Genomic DNA, 19,610 nt, shown 5'->3' on the forward strand with positions numbered 1-19,610 from the left:
GCAGATGGGCTATTGACAAACTACCCTTTTTTCTTAATATTTCAATTCTTTCCCTTAGTCTGGGAATCCATAATGTTAGGCCATCTTTGGTTTTAAGTTAAATCGCTGCTGCTGGCAGTGTTTTCTGTTATCCATGTCTTAATATTATAAAAATCAATATGGATGAGGGTTGAGTTGTAACTAATCTTAGCTATTAATGCAAAGTCTGTTAGTACCTATGAATTATATATTTGAGGGCAAAATTGCAGGTTATAACTTTGTTCTACAATGACTTGAAAAAATATTCGTATATCTAAACTTTAATAGGTAATGAGCAAAATCAGTCCCATAAGCGGTATAGCTGTACTGTTACATGGAAATCTGCAGTTTAAGACTTCAGTCTTTCTGTTCTTGGAATTATAGTGATCTCCCCATTGTTGAGGCCAAAGGCATAACTAAGCTGAATATATTTCCAACAGTCTGATCAAACATGAGTGGAATTCCTGCAGTCCCCTTAAAAAAATTAGATTGTGTGCTACAGTCCAAAGTATAACACATTAACACATACTTCTCAAAAGCAAAAAGATGATCAAGAATGGTGAAACAAGTGAAATTACCAAAAGCTCATAGGAAATTAGCCACCAGTCAAGAAAGAAGACAGAAAGCATGGTTAAAAAATGTAAGGGCTAAAAAAGAAATTCAGTTACTGGCCTTTTAGTAGGAGCCCAGCAGGAACTGTGCTGGACAAATGTTGCTTTTAAATGCATGAGAATGTATCAAGATATAAAGTCTTAAGCAAGCCAGTCTTGTGGAGCTATACCTTTACTCACATAATCCTTCAATTGCTAAAAGGAGAATTTCTTTCCAGTTTCTTGGAGATGCTTAATACTGGCATTGTAGGGAATGGGCTTTTCAGGGAGACAACTGAGTAGAGTAACTGATGTTCCTCAACTCTTATACTGCTGTTCACGTTTTTTCTTGAAGGCTCCTTATGATTATAAAGACATTTCGGACTTATTTCACAAGGTGGGAAACCTGATGGTTATTTTTTTAGTTAAACATACAACCACACACAAAAAACCCCCATGTGACAGAACACAAAGACTGGGTATTTAACATTCATAAGTGCTTAAATATGACTTACTCAGATGACTGACTGAGGCAGTTAAGAAAGTTCAATGAATAGAAAAGCATCATGTTTTCATAAAAGAAAAAATCCATCTTTTTATTATGAATAGCCTGGCTTTGAACTGAAGAATAAATAAGACTGTAACTCACCAATAGAAAATAAATAAATAAATATCAGATCCAGAAATCTCAGTAATTGGTTGGTGACATTATAAAAAAATATTTCCTGAAAATGAATGGCCTGCATGGCCAAATACACGCACACTCTGTATTACTTATATTTCACTTACGTCCAGTTCTGAAGTGCAAAACAAAACAAAACAAAACAAAAAAAGTGGTGAAAGAGGAAGGTAAGGTTGTTCAACATGCCAAAAAATATTCAATTTACTTGTAAAAAACAACTGAAAAGTCAAATTTCAGCCACAGATTTCTTACTAAACTAGGAGAGTCAACCTAGCCGGTTCCTAGCTTCAGCAGCTCTTTGCTCCCTATAATGCAGATGGCAACAGCCACCTACTAGGTGACAGATTTCCACCACAATCACAGCACTGTATCACATTCTAGATGATGAAGCATCTTAGCATTGAATGACTGGTAGTAAATCAGCTTTATTAACCATGCCAACAAAAGTCACCAATTCTTTTTCAGTCCTTTCTCTTCCTTTTCGAAAGGGCAATTCATGAACTGGGGTTGAGTACTGGTGTGGCTGCTGGCACAATTTATGAAATGGAGATCATATCTTCAGAGAGTGAGCAGTTTGTGTAATAACGGGTTCATTCACACTGTTTGGGAAGAAATCTTCTCTACCAAAAAAACTTCTCTTACTACCGAATTACCTTTTATTGTACATTAATCATCTAAACATACCAGGGGTGTAAAATGTTGGACTCTGATGGGCTTACCAGAGAAGTGCTGTTTTGGCAAAACATCATAGCACAAGCTTCACTCTTAAGAATGTGATTACCTTGACTGAAGTCACAGACAGCTTAGGGACAGAGCTGGGTGAGGAATTATATCCCCAGCTCCAGTGGGTATATGACTACAAAAATTTTCTTCTTCCACAAATCTTTTCAATACATAAACAAAACCCACAAAGACATTTCTTCATCAGGGAGCAAACAGAGATTCAGTACATTCAACTCCTTTTCATTCTGAACCTGAGTCTTCTGTTTCCCAGAAAAGGGTCCGTGAACTCTCAAATTGGGCTTTGGACTTTAACCTCATGCCCTAGCCATGAAGTTCTAAAGTCTCTTTAATATGGCAACTAACTAACTAACTAAATAAATATAATATAATATGTATAATGGAACAGCTGAGATGAAATGGAGACAAAATACTAAGTAGCCAAGTATTTAGGACACCTACTGCAAACTGAGGCTAAACAGTGTAGCCTAAGGTAGAGCAGGAATAGCAAAATATGTTCTCCTCCTCATCATAGATGAGTGTCCTGTTAACAGAGTTTTGCTGTTCCAGAGCAGACAGGTGGGTCTGTCTCTCTGCAACTGGAAACCAGTTCCTGTGGAAAATTATATGCATATTCTGGAAATTTTTGATTAATCATCTTTTTATGATTTTTAAAAAAGGGAAAACCATCCTCCTTTGATCAACTCAGCTTTTAGGTCCTGGTTAGGAACTATATACAGAGAGCCTATAATTAGGATTTATCTCTGTGAACTTCAATGATCTAAAATTTGTCTAAAAGTTAATTTTCTGAGTTAATTGTCTGCTTTTGACTCATTGGAAAGAACTATGGTCCGAACTATTTTAGAAGCTTACATCACAGTAAAATGAACTATCTAGGAATTGGATGGTTCAGGTAATCTTTCCCATTCCTTTCCCATATTCTATAGGTGCATCTTACAGAACACTATCCAGTCTTGCATGATTTATTCCAAAGCTCAATGTACCTCCGCTTTGTTCAAACAGCAGGAATAGGTGTTCAAGTTTATTCCATAGTATAAAACAGGTCAAAGTTGAACACAGAAGCCCACATGTTATAGCAAAATATGATATGTGTGGAAGATAGAAAAAGGGGAATGAAATAAAGCAGATGGCTTTGGGATGGTCCTTGAAATGTTTGAGTTCTGAATGCCCCGTGTGTGCCAAACAGCAGAGTGCTGACTAAACATCATACTTCCTGTACAATGTGGGAGACTACCTGATTGCTCACAGAATAAGTTGAACTAATATTATGAGGGAAAGAGGAAAACAAGCCAATCACTTATGCTTGTTTCTTTTTTTTTTAATACTCATTTTGTATTGAAAGTAGTTAATGTTTGAGGGAGTACGTATATAGAATTATTATTCCATGTAATACAATATTATTACAGAAAGAGAGGCATTTTATGATGATCTGTAAAGAAGAATGGAGTGGAGAGCAGAGCAGAGCAGAGCAGAGCAGAGGAAAAGGAAAAAAAAATCTGGCTCATGTCAGGGAAAATAATTAAATAAGATAGAGAAGAAAGCCACAAAGCAGTCTCAAGAAAGTGTGAATAGCAGAAAATTGTGGACACAAAGAGGCCTTATAGACAAGAAAAGAAAAAGCAGAGTAATATCAAGAAACAGGATTAACGAAGACAGGATGTGAACATGAAGCAAAGGAAAGGTTCCATAGAGACGATGAGAACAGGCAAAGGGAGTGAACGACATGCCAGGAAGCCAGGGGAAAGTGGAAAGTGTAACGCCCATGAAAGAGAGTGCTATGGGGACCATCACTTACAATAAGAACTTCATTTGGCAGACCTGCTTTTCGGAATGAATTATATGAGGTATTTCACTTTTTTTCCTCTCAGTATGTCTGATAATATTGTTTTGGTCTTCACTTGTTAAAAAGGTAGCATGACTGATTTCCAGATAAAAACACACATCTCTAGGAAATAAGTTTTTGTGAGTTCTAGTTCTTTGAAAGCTCCTTCCTTTCCTTTTAATGCATTCAGTTCCCTATAACATATAAGTGCTACCCTGGGATACACTTCCAGGGAACTCTTGCTCTTCTTAGGTAGGTAAGGTCATTATAAAGTGGCTTTAGCATCAAGCCTCATGAATGATGTCACTGGAAACATGTACTAACAGAGAGATTCATTGCCAGTTGCTTAATTATAGCTGGATCCAAGAGCCTGATTACAGACATATTTATATTTGGTGGGATGCAACCTCCCACCCAAAGGCCATCTTTTTATGTACTTTTAAATCTTCCCTGTAATTGAAGATCCAGAGTCCAGAACACCTATATGGTAAAATGGTTTTCACAGTCACTTTGAGAATTAAAACCCACTACAGCGGTATTTTGTTAATGTTTACAAGATGAAAATGGCACTCTTGGGTGGCAGGTCTATTTAGCTACATAATACACACCTTTATTTCTTCTACTGTTTCTTTTATGAGAGGCATTTCTAATACATTGGCTAAGATGCAGTGTATAAAACTGAACTGTTGTGCTGGATTATTAATGTATGGGTTTCCTGACAGTGCAAATGACATACAGCTAATAATAATCAAACTAATTAGCACATGTATAGCACTTTGCATCTTGGAAACTCCATGCAAACGTTAACTAATTAATTCTCACAACACCCCTGTGAGGAAAGGAAGTAATTATCCTGAGCCCCATTTAACACGTGGAGAAGCTGAAATAGAGAGGTTAAAGTGTTATTCTAGTCTGAAAACTTACACCATGAAATGGTATTACAGTGATTTATGTCTGTGAATTCTCAATGATTTTTACCTCAGCTGTGCTAAAGGGATAGGAATTTTCTTCAAAAGCCAGGCCTGCAAAACTGAAAAACTAAAAAGAAAAAAAAAAAGTGTTTTTTTAGCAGCTGAGAATGGGCAGTCTGAATGGAGAGGGCTACACAACCATGCATTCACTATGCCACTTGGAGCACACCTGCCACATCTGGCAAAGCTAGTGGACTGAAGACCCCTTGTCTCTTTTCCCTCTTCATAAACCTTTTCCTTCATAAAATCCTTCCCTTCAGTTCCATCATACTCTCTACATGTTGTGGTCCAAACGAGGCCTTTGGACATGTCTCGGTTATGGTCTGAGTGACACTTGTAAACTGTTTTCAATGGATTTCTGGATGCACAATGGACTATAACATTCAGTTTATGCACCAAGGAGGAACAGCAGTCTCTCTTATTCAGTGTTTCTTACCTGGCTCTAAAGACTGAGGGACAAAAACAAGCAAAAGTATTTCTGACACGAACATAGGCAGATTTATTGTTTGTACATGTAAGCAGCAGATCTGTTAAGTGAGAAAAGGCCATGTTTATGCAATTCATTTTTGGAAAGAAAACAGTTTTAGCATACTTTCTTTCGGTAAAAGCAGGTTGCTACATGACATTTAGAATGTCAAACTAAAATCTACCTTGTTGTATATGAATAAACTAAGCTGAAATGTTGTTATAATATACTATCTTCCAGATTAATTTTATGAACAAATCATACAGACGCAAAATGTACAACTGAGCAGTCCAGGTGTTCAGATAATTGAATGATGATTACAATATAAGAAAAACATCCAAAATAAAATATCTTTAAGTCAAGAGTCAGGACCACACAGCATTTCGCTAGACATTTGCAGCAATACTTTGTAACCCAGCCTTTTATAGTTATACAATCTTTTCATGTAAAGATTATGCATTATTACCATACATCTTGTAGGACGGCCCATTGTGCTGGACACTGCCCTAAAGGATTTACAAATTGAAAAAAGAAATGAAGGATTACAATGAGAAAAAGTAACTTGTCCAAAGCCACCCAAAAGGTTAGAAACAGGTGGAAAAGTGGCTCCCAAATGTCTATGCCTGAGCTATCACAGCTTTGAAACTACAAACATACTTCCGTACCAGCTGTATTTTTCTTATCTGTAGGACATGGAGGATCCAACACTTAGATGTCCTTCTTTTGGTCATTCTAATAAATTAAAAAATTGAGGTGCTGGAATTTTATACTTTGAGAAAACAGTGAGAATGGATAAAGCAATCACAAGCAATAAAAGAGTAAGGCTATGAGCTTTGTGTTGTTTATGGATTTTCCAATGAAGCAGCAACTTGTGTTGCACTATTTCAGACTTCCAATAATACCTCTTCTTGTTCAGCTTAAATTTTAAATGTTACCTCTTAGAGGAAAGCAGGTTATCTGTCAGATATAATATCTGAATGTAGACCTCTGGTTCTCAGGAGGTCAAATGAGTTCAGGAATTAAGTCAGATTTTACGCTGGGTCAGAATTAGGTAATTCACCTAATTAAGCATCACATATTTGTGAAACAAATTTGATTTTGTACTGTTGGAGAAGTACTTAATGGTAATTAATCATCTATCATTGTTGCCAAGACTTTCATTGTCAACCAAAATTATGCATAAATTCCTCTCATTAACACAGACTTAATCACACAAATCCAACTTAACAAGTTGCTATGGAAGGGCTACCAGATGGCATAATCCAATAAAAGCATCCCACAAGCAAACAAGTGAACCAAAGTAACCTCCAATAATACACAACCAAAGGAAAAATGGAAAAAAAAAAAAAAAAAAGGAAAATAACTGAAGCCCTCAACAGCTCCCTCCCCTGATGTTTTCAGTATGCAGCTATATTTTGTGAAAGATTTGGTGGTTTTTATTTGGTTTCAGGAAGTGAGCCATGAATCACTCTGGCAACTGATGAAACCTTTGAGCCAGAGAGTTGCCTAAGAGCCTGGAAACAACGCAGGGCCATTTGCAAACCCTCCGTGCCATGGGGCACGGCTTGGGGGAAAGTAGGCATCTTCAGGATATGAATTTTCCAGGCATTTGATGTTTCCAGAAAACCTATTAAATCTGTTTCGTAGCCACTTCAGACTGACACACTGTTTCTTTGTATCAGACTGGGATCTCATGTTGTAGTTAATGGGCCAACTCCATTTCTGCCTCTGTAACTGGGGCTCTTCCAGTTCACCATTTATGCACTGTCTGTAAAGTAAAACTGTGCTGAGAAATATACTATGCTGGAGTCCCTGGTTGCTATCTGCTTTGGCATGGCTGGTTTAGTACATGCAGTTGCATTCCCTGCATAAATCAGTAGTTAAATAGCATTCTGAAGCAAAGTTTTATCTATCCAGTAGGACTACATATATTATCCAAAAAAAAAAAAAAAAGAGAGAGAAGAAGTGTACATATATTTATATCAATATAAAAATAATTCTATTTAAATTCACTGATTAAGACCAGGATTATATTTCATAATGAAATTAATCTACACAACTGCTGTAAAGGGAAATGTATTTAAAATTCATATACACTCCTTAATAAAGATGCCAAATTAATAGAAAACAAACCAAGAGAAAGAACCAGAAGCTGATATATCCAGCTTTCACAATGTTTAATCAGTGAAGATTGCAATTAATAAGGAGTTTTGATATTTATTTGGATCTTTTAAATACAGAAAATATTTCTTAAATTTTATAAAGTTACTATAACTTAGTAATATGCATTTTCTTTATTTTTACACGTTGTCAATATATATTTCAAGTTAGCATAGATCTCTAAAGAAATAAATCTAACATATAAGCTTATACACATAAGAATTTTAGTAATTAACTACTCAGAACACGGTTTAAAATAGTTATTTGCACAGACAGCATTGCTTTTATGTTAAATATCGACAAACAGCTGCACTTCTACATTTTGACCAATAGGTGGCACCAGGAATTTCTAGAAGACAGCTATAAATTTAATACATTTTTTTGATTGCAAATTAGATTCCAGGTGATCAGTAGCCAAGCCAACAGCTAGATATAATTAATAATTATATAGCAGTAATTGGAGTATGAGGGAGGCATACAAGGAAAAAAAACACAACTAACAAGAATTATGGAACTTAAAAACAGATGGAATAAGAAATCATAAACCTGATCAGAGACTGTCAGACTAGATTTACAAGAATTGAGTCCTGGCAGCTACAATACAATAACATTCAAGACGATGCAAATTAGGGAGGCACAAATTAGAAAGGCACAAATTTCTGCAACATAATTGCTCATCAGTTCAGAAAACAAGATCTCTATAATATGACTCAAACTAGACATCAAAACCTTAAGCACCTCAAATAAAGTTTTGAAAAAGAGGTGAATGTACCAGAGTTTGCTAAGGATGCAAAACTTCAGATCTGTTACAAATCTAAAGGAAAATGAGTCTCTGAAAGAACAGTTCAGAAAATGTAAAATACACCTGAACGCAGGCAAACTGCAGCTGTGGTCAAGGGAAGGACACGCACACGCAAATCACACGACATCGCGACTCACAAAGGGATGCAGTGGTGTGGGCAAAACGCATGGAACGAAGTACAAGGTGTTGATATGCCAGAACACATTAAAAGGGAAAAGGATATTGGGTATTTCTAACAAAAACTGGATTGGTAGCCAAAGTTATTTATTGCTGGATACCAGCTAGGGTACAACCATCAAGAGAGCTACTGTAACACATGGTAATAAACACACACGCGCGCGCACACACACACAAACTCAAGCCCTCTTGGCCTCGCTATAAAGCTACATGGGACAAAAATTTTCATTTGGACAATATCACTTCCTGGAGAGGCTTTCCCCAGAAAGATAAACCAAGATTATCATTTCCAGTGTTTTGATTAAAAGCTTAAAATTAAATAAGAAAATTGAATTAAATATGTTATGTGATTCTAAAGAAAGGATTCATTAAAATGGCTTACAAAACAACATATCAAATAAAGTTTATTAAAAAGCAAAGCCTTTCAAACAAGTGGAGGAATATTTTTCTAAAGACACAATATTTTGTTTTGAAACAAGAGGATGATAGAAGCTACAGATGATCATTTAGGCTTTTTTTGAAATTAAAACACTTGCAGCAGATCCAAAAAAAAAAAAAGTATTATTTAAAAATGATGCAAAAATGATTTACATCCATCTTTTGTTTAAGAAGTAAACTAAACATCCATATGACTATGCGGTCTTTGGAGGGAGCATACTGGCAAGCATTAACAGAAGAAAAAGTTTTACTGAAGATGTTAAGGAGCAAGGTAAGGAATAGAAATGTGTGAACAATATATATATATTTTTAATTTACTTCCTAAATTAAAATGTCTAGAAGAAGCCATTAGGGATTGTCTCAAAATCACAAAAAAAGAAAAGAAAAAGACTACACTTTTTTTCCCTTCCAAAGTGAACTAACAAAAAAAAGTTAGAATAGTCAAGAACTTGCAAACATCCACACCTGCATGGCTTTGATAAATGTAAATATATAACTGAATGACTCTACCAATATTCGTGAAGGCTGAGTAGACAAAACTGTGAATGGTGGGGAGAAAAAATAAATAAATGTTTGGGGTATTTTAAAATGTCTTATTAGGAAGAAAATAAGGGATAGATGTTCATTATCAGATTTCAGTGTTTGTCACATATAGCTTTCAGTATTAAGTTTTTGTCATATATAGTTATTTATGAAATAAAATCATAAGATTGAAATATTTATTTACTGTAACATGATTATATATATAAAAAAATGTGTGTGTGTATTTATTTATTTATTTATTTGCATTAGAAAAATTTGAAAGGAGTTCCAGGAAAAGAAACTCTATTAACTTTACTTGAGTCTGCGAAATGCAAAGAAACTGTGTTTTTTTTTATTTTTTCCACTCAAAAAATTGAAAAGTCAATAGCAAGAGAATAAATTCTGGGACTGAGAGAACATCAGCCATAACTTAATGGAATGAAACAAGCTGCAGTAAAAACAATGTTGAGATACATTACATTAAAAAAAAAACTATTTTTTTAAATTAATGTCAAAAATGGGGAGAACAGCTAAGTGTAACTTAAGAGAAAAGTATTATTTAATAATTACAAAGTTTTAGAGGACCCACCTTTGGCTTTCAAGAAAGATAAATAATTAAACTCCAAAAAGAAGGAAAGATTTTTTTGCAAACTCTTTGTCAAGACATGCCTGCCCAGATTTATTAAGTAAGCACATTAACAGGAACTAAACTCAAAAAAAAAAAAAAAAAAAGAGAGAGAGAGAGAGCTGTTCACTGTTCTTTTATAGACTCCAGAGGAAGAAGAAACCAGAGTTCTACTGTCCACTCACCCCTCGGCTGTGCAAATAATTAATTTTTCAGTTCACTGGCCAAACTGTAGAGTAGGGATATCAAGAAAAAAGAAGCAGAAAGATAAAAAAAAAATTCAGGTCAGATGGAAATAGTCTTTACAGGGCATTTCTTTACAAAAGTGAAGTCTTTTGAGACATCTTTAAATGGAATTTTGGCATTGTTATAGACAGAAGTATTTCTTGAAACCAATTTTTTTTTCCTGTGGAGGAAGAGGAGGGCCTTAAATAAAATGGATAAAACTCTTATTTAATCTATCATAGAATAAAGCCATGTTACTAGAGAAGTTTATGCAAAACCACACTAGGAGGATATCCATTTGGCACACCCATCCATACACCAGTCTACAAGCAGCCTAAAAACCATGCTTATCTTACACTTTTTTTTTCCCTAGGAAGCTGACACAAACCAGTTTATGCTGGTGAGAGTCTGACTGCCACTTTCATCTAATGGGGAAGGCATTTCTACCCCGTGCAAGGGAAAGCACTGCGGTAATCCCCTTCTCTCCCGCTGAAATGCTGTGCCTACACCACAGAGGAGAAATTTGGGATTTTATAAACAACAGAGCCACATATTCATGATACAACACCTGAGTCCGTAAGCCCTGCTTCTCCACGGGGCTAATGAGCCCTTGATTGCTGTTTGTTCACATACTCTGAGATACTTTTCAAAGCTATGAAAGATTACTGTTTATGACAAACTATCATTTAAGATGGCAAACTGGTGGTCTAAAATTCTTTCCCAATTAATTGCATCCATGCATATTGATACCTGGCCATCTGTGCTATATTTGAACTTTGGTGCTTTATTAATCATATTAAAACCTGCAAGAATAGGTAAAGTTTGTCATGTTGGGACCATTCGGAATTTCATTTTACATATTCAGCAGTAACAGGTCATAGCTTGCTCTTAAAGATTAGCTGGTTGTCCTAAAACAAAACCTGATATATGCATGCAGAATCAAGACCTATACATGGAACAACACCACTAACAAATATCCAATTCAAATATAAGTGATGTCTAGCACTTATAATTCCTTTTGCACATCCCTTCCAGAGTGCACTAGAACATTCCAGGAACCTTGTTTTGTTCAGCTTTAGAGGATATTAATTTAAATAGCTATACAGACTAAGACAGACTGACAGATTCCAATAATCTTATGCAGATAGACGTTGAGGAGCTAATCCACATTGGATATCACCATCTAAGCTCAGGTACAGTTTCAGCTCTCTTTGGTTATAGTTGCTGTAGTAAAGGTCAACACAGTTCCATTACTCTCTTTTATGGATATCAGAAATACTTCTCCCCATCCCAAAGAAACTGTGCAAACAGAAGTAATCTTTCAAGACTGATTTGTTTTGAACTAGCAAATCTTCCATTTTTCCTACCTCACTTTTCTTTTGGGGGGATTTTGTTGTTTCTTTTGCTGTTTGTTTCTTTTTGCTTAATTTTGTCTTAAAGATTCAATACACAGAAGTGAAGGAAGTTGTCTGGGTTGAACCTGAGAGCCCCCAAAAGCTTTTGGTTACCATCTGCAGGTAATATTACAGTAAGCTCACCATCAGTGTGAGAGTAGCCCATGCACCTAACAAAAATAAGGTATAATGGTATGCCAGACTACACATACCCTATCTAGAGAATACCCTGCATAGCACTTCCTCAGTTGTAGGAGGAAGGCTAATCTGAACAACACAAGCATGAATTCAATTTGCCTTGTAGCAAATACAGTCACCAGTAACAAATCTCTCACTCAGAATTGCAATGTGCCTGAGCAGATCTAGATGCTAAGGCAATAAAGAAGTTAGGGCCATAAAAAAAAACAGAATGTGAAATCTAACATCCTAAAGGTTAGAAAAAATTAACTGTGGTGACAAATATTAAGCAGCATGATATATATAAAAGACATTTTATGGACCACAGAACAAAGCAGCACAGAAATAGAACAGACTCTATCCCAGCTACTTCCCTTGGCACATTGCATCAATACACAAAAGAACATATCACTTTGGGACCCAAGAGCACATATCTGTGCTGCTGCACTACCTGCCTTTCATCAGGACTCATTAGTTTGGACTCTCTGCTATGTGACATAACTAAACAGTTTCTATTGCAATACAAGGAAAAACGTTGCTTCTTCCAAAAGACTTGTCTAATAGAAGTACAGATTTTTTTTCTATAGAAAAGCAATAATTTTGCAGCATAAACAACCTAAGCTAAAACACTGGTACAACTCACTGTTGATATCCACACAAGCATTTTCTGTTGGTTAGGGACAGAAGGGGTTTTTTTTTTGTTTTTTTTGTTTTTGCCAGCACTGTTATAATAGCCTGAAGGTTAGGAAGTTTCTATCAGGTCCCTGGCCTAGAGCTCAGATTTTGCTACACCTTCAGACAAGCAGAAGATTTACCCTTATCCTCAAGTCACCCAAGACCCTCTTTTTGAAACTTTTCTTCTTGATGTTGGTTTTTCAGACTATATCTTCATTGACAATTAATGTGGTACATCAGAAATGATTCTGTAGTGCAAAACAGTTGGTGCTGAGGACCTGATCTCCACACTGCACATGAGTCAGGGGAAGTCTGCTTCTGAATAGCTCTAGACTGGTCCTGCAGAAGAAAGGCATGTGAGCAGCTGGAGTGCATTAAGGGTGTTCCTGGAGCACATCTTTCTGTTTAGTTTTACCTGAAAGGAGTCCACTGTGAGACCATAAAACCAACCAGCAAGTGGGGATGACTGGCAGATTCCTTCAAAAGTGCCCTTCCGACCTGAACTAAAGTGTTAACGTAGGCAGTCCATGAAGTATCTCTCTTGCGGTCTGCTCTCTAACAAGCACAGCCTCTGAGCCATGTAGGATTTCATGGGCTGAGAGAAAAAACCTTGAGAGCTGAGGGCCCTCACAGGAGAACAGGGGAGGAACAAGAACACTGTCTTTTTCAGCTTAAGGATTATGCTGGAAGGAGCAAAGACTCTATCAGCTGTGTTGGAAACAAAATGAAAAGCACTTGTTCTATAGACTGTAAAATATAGTTCTAATTGCTGTACTCGATAGAAAGAAAATAAAAACAGGATACTCATTTGCCCAAATAATGTGTAGCTAGCCACTAGCAGCTCTAGCAGGAGTAGAGGTAGTTTTTTACTACTGAAGTCAACTGTTCCTTCTGAGTCTAGTCCCCAGTTATCGAAAGATACAGAGATACTACTGAAGGATAACAGGGGAAAAAAGAAAACAGCCCTCAGCTCATTTTTTCTGTAATTGCCACTGTTTTTGCAGTATAACTAAGCTATGGCAATAAAATGGTTGCTTTGCTGCTTCTACCTGCTTGCCCTGTAGATAGGAATATGATTTTTTTTTTCTTCATGCTTCTGGATTAGGACTCATTCATTTATGATCACAAATAAAAACTAAGAACTTTTCAAAAGATACTTTTATGGTTTAATTTTATGCTTTCTAATTATACTTGGCACAGATTATAATTACAGCTTACAGTTCATCAAAATACAAATGTTCCTGTATATAATAGAAAACTACATCTTTTCAATCATGGATAACTATTACATGCACAAACACTCACTTTTACATAGTTTTTACTGAATTTGATTTGTAAAGTTTGCTGTGTTCTTTAAAAGTTTGATTCATCTTAGTTCAAACAGATAATTAACAAATCTGGATTTACTACAGTAACATGCAATCTTTAGGGCTGCTTACTCATATTGACATTTAGGCAAGTGATTCCTCCAGTTTTCTTGAATTTCCAGAGAAATTTGGAACTGATTTTGTCCAAAACTGACCTGTCTCAAAAATTCAAAAGCTCCTTATTCTATAGTTTTAGAAACAAGGCATTTCTTAAATGAGCGGGAAAACAAAAACAAGATGAGACAACAGTACTGCTGTAAAACATAATTATCCCGAGGCTCAGTTGCTTAGAGCAGGTAGAGCTCCAGGCTCTTGCACTGTTTTAGGATGCAGTCAGGATTATGTAACATGCCGCATCCCCCCTTCCTCTCTTCTGCATTATGCCCTTGTGATTTGGAAATGGTTTGTTAAAAATTCTTTGCATTCTAACATCTGTTTAATCACAGTTGATCTATTTTAACAAACTTTCCAAACACTGTTTCCGGATCTCTCTATTTTTATTTTTAATAAAGCTATATAAAAAACAAGTATAAATAAACTCTGATACAATAGCACTATATAAACACTTGTGTTTTGTTCAGAACAAGAACTCTGCAACGATAATTAACTCAAATTGCAGGGGGTTTGTCCAAAAATTCTGCAGTTACTGACAATTTCCCATTTTCCCCTACCTTATAATTATAAATGGTCTATATGCCAGACCACTCTGTCATTTTTCTATCGGCTAGTAACAAATAATAGCTCAAGTTGTAGCCTGCCTTCTTCCTTTATTCTATGCTGTCTCCATCTCCCTGGTTGCTCTCAGAAACAAGTGAACAGAATAAATGTACACTTAAAGTCGTTTCAAGACAAAAATGTTGCTAACAGGTAAGTCACATCAATAGAGTCAGTAATAGCAAGGAAGGCTTACCTGCATTCACATGCTTTAATATACTTCCATTTTAATATACACATTCCACAACAAACTCTCTGGGTACAGCTATCTTATTCACATCCAAATATCCATTCATAATCAGTGAGACTTCTAGGTATTATTAATTTATTTATTGTCAAGTGAATTCATTATAGCTATATCTTTCTGGTCAACATTGATATAGTCAGCCTTAAGTTAGCACTGTTGTTTGCTTAAAACCATATTCAAGAAATGATAATATTTTCTTTCCCATGTTCCTAACCATGACTGTTCTGGCAATGCTGTCCCTAGAACACGGTCTGAGGTGTCTACACATACCCAGGTGAAATAGTGTGGTTTTTTTTAATAAGGAAAGGTATTAAGTCAAGTTAAGGTTTTGTGGTGGTTATCAGTTTCAGGAAAAGGAGTACTATTTGTCTTTATGGCAAGTGGAGCTTTTTTTTGTTTGTTTTAAGGTTTTTGAATTGTTTTTTAGATGTTTTTGTTGCAATGAATATTGCTTTTCAGCAGCGGTCTAATTTAACCAAGTGGGTATTAAAATTTATATTGCACTTACTTCTCTATTAGACCAGCATCTCTGCTTTATACCAGTGCTAAACCAGTATCAGTGGCCAGAAAAAACCTCTCACTTTCGGGGAGGTCATCAGAATTCCATAACAGCAGCACCAGAATTAGATAGCCATCACTGAACATCAAAAGAAAGAAAAGGCAAAAACATCTTTCTTTCTTTCTTTCTTTTTTCTTTCTTTCTTTCTTTTTTTTGACCAATATTCTGTAAAATCTCAAGTGTTCTGTGTTCTAGTGAAAAACGCAGGTTATGGATATAGGTTGATTTTAATAATGATGAGTTCCCAAATTTCTGTGAGACTGTGTAAGACATATTCCAGTATGTTGTGTACTACCCTTGGTGGACTGATTTTCCCTTGCCCTTGTTAGGATTCTCTCTTCTGACAGAGCCCAGAGGACCAAGGGATATGCTTTTTCAACACTGCCAACCCTCTAGGTGTCATGATCAGATACCAAATAGCCAGACAAATGCTAAAATTGTTTTAAATCCTGAAATGCCACTTCTAAAAAGTAATAGTACATCAATGGCAAACTGCTTTCTTCTGTTAAAGAACTGCAATGTCTTCATGTCTGCACTAAGAGTAGGAAACTGGACATGGGAATATGCATTTTAAGGATCACCCTTTAAGGACTACCCTTTATGTAGTTTCTTACATGCAAAATGAATGTTTGTCCAGAAAATTAATTTTTACATATAGCAAAAGGAGTTGATTATAGTGCAGCCAAGCTCCAAATTTATGCATCAGTACATAAACAAGTTTCATGTATTTATGCAATATAATTAGAGTGCAACATAGCTGCATTGGTAAACAAAAAAAAAAAAAGGAAAAAGAAAAATCCCATTTCTATTTTGAGTCCATATAGACCTAAAGCCTGAATAAACAGCCTGACATCTGCAACGGTTCCTTTGATATGAATGACAAAACTCCTACATCTGTTAGTGGATCCAAGAGTCTGTTATAACGGTCTGTTATTCCTTACAATAAATTTTGGCTTTGTTTTCAGGAGTTTTAAAACTATTTTTGCCATTTCAGAATTAAAATTACCCTATGTGTACTAGATCACCTCTCACTTGAGTAGTCACCACTCAGGAGTAGATCTTGTCAGTATTAATAAAGGTTATTAGATCAGGTTGTAATTAATGGCAATAGAAATGTATCCAAGCCATTAATTTATATTTTAAAACTCTAGGCACATAAGCTTTGAGAAATATTTTGAACTAAGTCCAAATCTATTTCAACACCAGAAATAAAAAAAGTTGAATCTTATCCTAAGATATGTGACATTAGAGAGGTATTCTTTATTTATTCAGACGATGTGCTTACCCTATATTTATACAAGCTAATATTTGTCTTTTATTTTATGCCACTTTTTGTGCTTGCTTCTAAGAAAATCAACCAACCAACCAAACAAACAAACAACTAGAAAAAACTTTTGAGGAAGAAAAATTGCTATGGACATGTATCGGGAATGTAGAAAACATTTTTATTAATGGTAATGTGAATTCAATGAAAAAAGCCAACATTATGCTTGAACAATTACTGTGTCATACTTGCCAGCAATTCCATTTTACCTGAGACTATCAGCCTTGGCATCAGCTTAAGTTGCTGTTTGCAGGTAAAGAATGTAAGAAACTTAACACTGATCATAGGATACTCAAATCTTAGTCTTGCTCCCTATCTCCTTTCCAGTGAAAAATGCAGCATTATCAACCCCTACAAGAATAGTGGAAGGCTAGAGCTACTTCCCACACATGTCTGAACATTGGAGAAAAAAGAGATTAATGGGGTAAAGTACTGATCCCAGTAAAACTACTGTGGTAAAATTAACATAAGGGTCCCATTAACTACAGTGAGGCCATCTCCTCCATAGATTTTAGAGATACCCAGTATAATAATCTCTTCTTAAAAGGAAAAGCATTGTCAAAAGCAGTAAGAGAGAGAGGGGCGGGGGGATAAAAGGTGGGGAAGGAGAAAGAAGGCAACCTTCAAAAAGGTCAGAGAGAAAGATAACAAGAGAAAAAAAGGGAGCTAGGTCTCCAGAATCCTTTAAGTCACTAGCGTCTTATACTTGATTAAGATGAAACAATCATTGTATTAGACTTTGTTTTGGAAGAGATCGGAGAAGAGTTGTATGCCCTTTCCTCTTAGGACTGGAGGAAGAAAACCCAATATTGAACATAAATGAACAGGAGGAAGAGAATGGAAAGCTCCAGGATTCAAACCTACAAAAAGCGCCAAGGGGGTAGATTTCTTCCTAAAACATAGATATAAAGAAGTCTGGAGCTTGTTCTCATTTCTCCCACAAAGACCCAGATAAGAGAATTCTTACTGTCTTTCATTTTAGACAGCAAAACTGAGGAAAATCCATTTTTACTGGATACTCATGTACAGAGAAGAGATCTCTGTCTGTGATACAGGTAGACATAACTATATAGAGATCTCCACATATCTACATATAGGTATAAATATATATATTTGCTAGCACTCTGAATATACAATGAAGGCTGCATGTATGTTTGTGTGTATGTATAAAAATATGCATATACATACATATAGTGTGCGCACACACACACACATCTATGCACAAATATATATGTATATGCATATTTTTATACATACACACAAATGTGTGTGTGTGTGTGTGTGTGTGTGTGTGTATAGTATGCTATTATCAACTCCTACAAAAATATCAGGGAGATAGATATATCTAATGTATATATAAGATATTTTGCATACATACATACGTACATACACACACACAGACACACACACTTAAAGCCAGTGCTTTTCTAAGTGTTTTACAGGTATAGATATTGACATATAATCAAGAAGTATCCCAAGTCTCCTCAGGAAAGTAACTTTGGACAGTAAAGGGAAGTAACTTGGGACAGTAAACATGGGTAAATTGGAGCTTGTTGGAATAAATAGTGTGAGATTCAAAGGTATTGACAATAAGTTTGGACTCAGTTCTGATTATGAAATTACATTTGAAATAGCCACCTAATTCTTCAGAATATGTATACATCAGTGTTATCAGCCTCTCAGATCCAACTTCTGTAGAATTTTCCCTCAATGCTTTCATACAAACGTTGGTCAACCTGCCATGTTGCAGAACTGCTCCTTTGGTCCCCACACCCTCATTTAACTTTGACTGTGATTTTAGATTTCTTTACTTCCCCCTCTTGGGAAAAGAAACAAAAAAATCCTGCAGTAGCTGAAACTGACTGTAGTGAAATGTACCCAGAAAAGAAGTGACCTACTACTGAACTCAGGTAACAAGCAGCTCATGCCACCAGCAGACAACTCATGCCCTTTAAAAAGAAAGAGGAGACAGAGGGAGATAGAGAGTTGCACTGGCAATTGCACAGGCTATTCTTCTATCTTTCCTTCATGAAACAAACACCTAAAACTCTTCAAATTCCAACCAGAGACATCAGGAATATACATTATGGTAATTAGGTCTCAGAAAGCAATGAGGCAGACAAAATTAAGTTATTGATTCACCATGTCATATTTATGTGGACTGTGCTGTCCTTTGTTTTTTCCTTTCACAATTTATACATTGTCAAATTAATCTGAAGTCAATGCAGTCATCTGACCTGGATGATTATCAACATGCTCTCATTTCTCTTGGTGGAAAGAATGAAGATAGGTCTGTTAGTGGATATGTTGTAATGTCAATGTGTCTGAAGTACAATGAGCAAATAATCAGACTTTCCAGATATATTTAAAAAAATATCTAAGTTTAAAATAACACTTTCACATACATATCCAGGAGCTGGTTGACTTTATAAAAGACACTTGGCAGTAGGAAGTATCAGGCTAAATCTGATTTCCTGGTACAAAAAGCAACTATGAGGTAGTTCATCTAAAAGAGTGGAAGTGAACCCAGATACTTTTCTCTTCTATGTGATGTTTCTTTCTAAGCTTTTTAAAAAATCCAGACTTTTTGAAAATAAAGTGTTTGTTTCATAGTATAAATGCCATGAGTGACTGTGGAATAAGAAGACAGGTCTTGACTTGAAGGGGCTTTGCAGAAAGTCCAGACTGACTATTGCACAAGGTGAATACACAAGAACAGAACAGGTGTCTTCAGTTCAAGCTCTGTGCTTTAGACACAGGTTACCTAAAGCAGGGTGAGTGTAAATATTTTTAGCACTAATTCACAAAAACAGCACCAAATGTTTCAGCCATAAAAAGGAGGACGAAAAAGAATTTCTGAAAACATCAAACCATTTCATGTTGGCTTTGTTCAAAATGAAAAGTTTAATTTCAG

The 19,610-nt window shown here is 35.8% G+C and overlaps 1 protein-coding gene across 1 annotated transcript in view; it reads right to left on the bottom strand.

The window, feature by feature from the left end:
- Positions 1 to 19,610, bottom strand: part of NALF1 (NALCN channel auxiliary factor 1) — a 489,143-nt gene that overhangs the window by 280,364 nt on the left and 189,169 nt on the right. The window lies entirely within an intron of this gene.

The sequence above is a fragment of the Apteryx mantelli genome, chromosome 1, assembly GCF_036417845.1.
Source record: "Apteryx mantelli isolate bAptMan1 chromosome 1, bAptMan1.hap1, whole genome shotgun sequence".
Lineage (NCBI taxonomy): Eukaryota > Metazoa > Chordata > Aves > Apterygiformes > Apterygidae > Apteryx > Apteryx mantelli.